Source organism: Bidens hawaiensis, unplaced genomic scaffold, assembly GCF_021521415.1.
Source record: "Bidens hawaiensis isolate Kalapana, Puna unplaced genomic scaffold, B.hawaiensis_p1.1 tig00041905_1, whole genome shotgun sequence".
Lineage (NCBI taxonomy): Eukaryota > Viridiplantae > Streptophyta > Magnoliopsida > Asterales > Asteraceae > Bidens > Bidens hawaiensis.
The window spans coordinates 3,633-5,816 of record NW_027497434.1 but is presented as its reverse complement, the minus strand read 5'-3'; the positions used below and the strand labels follow the sequence as shown (position 1 = coordinate 5,816).

Genomic DNA, 2,184 nt, shown 5'->3' with positions numbered 1-2,184 from the left:
TTTTTTTTTCGTTAAATCTGGTCATGTGTAAGGCACATGAGGGTATTTTTCTAAATTTACATATTTATTTAATATTTAAAGCTAAAGTATAAAATTAAAATCTGCATTCTTCTCTCTCTCTCTCTCTCTTTCAGATTCATCGTTCATCGTTGTTTCTCCATAGCCTTCCACCATATTCTTGTTTCTATCGATTTAACCCCTAATCGGGGTTCTTAATTCATCCTATACGCATAAGATACTTAAAATGGGTGCTGAGGGATTTGTTGAAGGTGGAATTTCCCCCATTGTTGTAGGATGTTCAACTCAGATCTGATTAAAGTCTGTATGCAATTACAAGGAAAATCAGTTTCTGTTCATGTTCTCGTCATGCGTTTTCATACAACGACGCCTCAGAAGTTGCAATTCCGATGGCGGTGGCCAGATCTGGACCGGTTTCTGTTGGTTTGAAGATTTACCGAACTGAAGGCGTTGTCGCGTTGTTTTTCCTATATCTCCGCCACCTTTCTCTGAAAGACTTTGTACTCTAATACCAGAATGGGGTTGTACGAGATTTTCCGACAAAAGTGGACTGATGAATCCACTGAAAAAATTTAGTTATCTCGGAAAATCACTGCTGGGTTATTGGCTGTCGGTATTGATGCAGCCGTCAGGAATCCGGTGGACGTTGCGATGGCTAGAATGCAAGCCGACGGTAGGCTTCTGGCGGATCATCGGAACAATGATTAAGCAGGAGGGAGAGAGAGAGAGAGAGTTTTTATTTTAGTTTTTTTAATTATAAAAATACCCTCATTTGCCTTGCACGTGACCAGATTTAACAAAAAACGTTAACTGGGATAGGGCCAAAAGACATAATGTGATAGGGTTTTAAACGTAAAGGATGTTTTCTGTCATTTCGTTTGCTAAAAGACGTCCATTGAAAAAACGATCAAAAATAGTTGTGCCACATGGCATCTAATTGGCCTACTTTTGTGCCAACTGACACATTATTGTTCAACTTTTAAAAACATAATTTTCTAATTAAAACAATAATAAATATTTGTAACCTACCATAAAATCCTCTATCATTTTAATATAATGAATATTTAATTGGTGAGTATTCTTAATATGATGAACATTTAATAAGCATCTATTTATTTGTTTGTTTCTCTAGCCTCTTATACGTGACAAAAATAATGAAGACAAGTACATCAATGTCTTAAGGGAAGTGTGAGTGTTATTTTATATTATGATTTAAAACTTTTTATTTACTAATATTTAACATCATTTCATTTCAGTTTAGTTGGGAGGGCTGCGTTTACTAAAAACTACAAGTGAATTATACAGGATAACAAAATGTTAGACGTCCACCCGAGGTATAAAAGTTTGACCATTCTATGTGAACTTGGTCAATTAACATTTATCATGATAACTTACGTAGGAATTCAACTAAACTGGTGAAAGAATGAACAAGATGAATCTTCTGAAGAGATATATGAGCATCATCAACCTACGTAGGAACTCAACTAAACAGGTGAAAGAATGAACAATATTTAGCTTATGAAGAAATATATGAACATCATCAACCGAATTATACTAAGTTATAGTTATGTAAGCTCCATAATTATTTTTACAACCCATACTAGCTTTTATATATTTTTATAATTCACATATTACTATACTATTGATCGACAAAATCCTATTCACAAAAATGGCGGGGCATCGGTTAGTAATATTTTCTTTATATTTCAATTTAAAAATACTTTAATTGGTTTTCAGTACTTATAATCATTCACAAATTAACTAAACGGTATTTTCAATTTCAAAATCTTTCGATACAACTTGCAAGGATGGTTTCTAGTGATGTTAACGTGCATTATCAAGGGTAAAGTGCAGAGACGATTTAAAAATATCAATTATTAGATACAAATGTTGTGTATAAGGAAGTGTTGATTTATGATTTGTTTATATGATTGTTCATTATAACAGTAACTTAATTTGGTCCCTATATAATGCAACACGTTATTTTGCTTTATCAAGTCATACCTCACATAATTTAAATAGTTCAACCTATGTCGTGCACATGTACCTAATCGATGCCATTACAATTCACATTCATCTTTTTTTTCGTATTCCAATTATTGTGTTAAGCAGATTCTAGGCCTTTTTCAACTTATCAGAGATATGCTAATTCTAGTTTTGGTATAA

General features: G+C 33.0%; 1 pseudogene; it reads left to right on the top strand.

The window, feature by feature from the left end:
- Positions 1 to 244: 244 nt before the first annotated feature.
- On the top strand, positions 245 to 726 carry LOC143593313 (mitochondrial uncoupling protein 4 pseudogene; annotated as a pseudogene).
- The last annotated feature ends 1,458 nt before the right edge of the window (positions 727 to 2,184 follow it).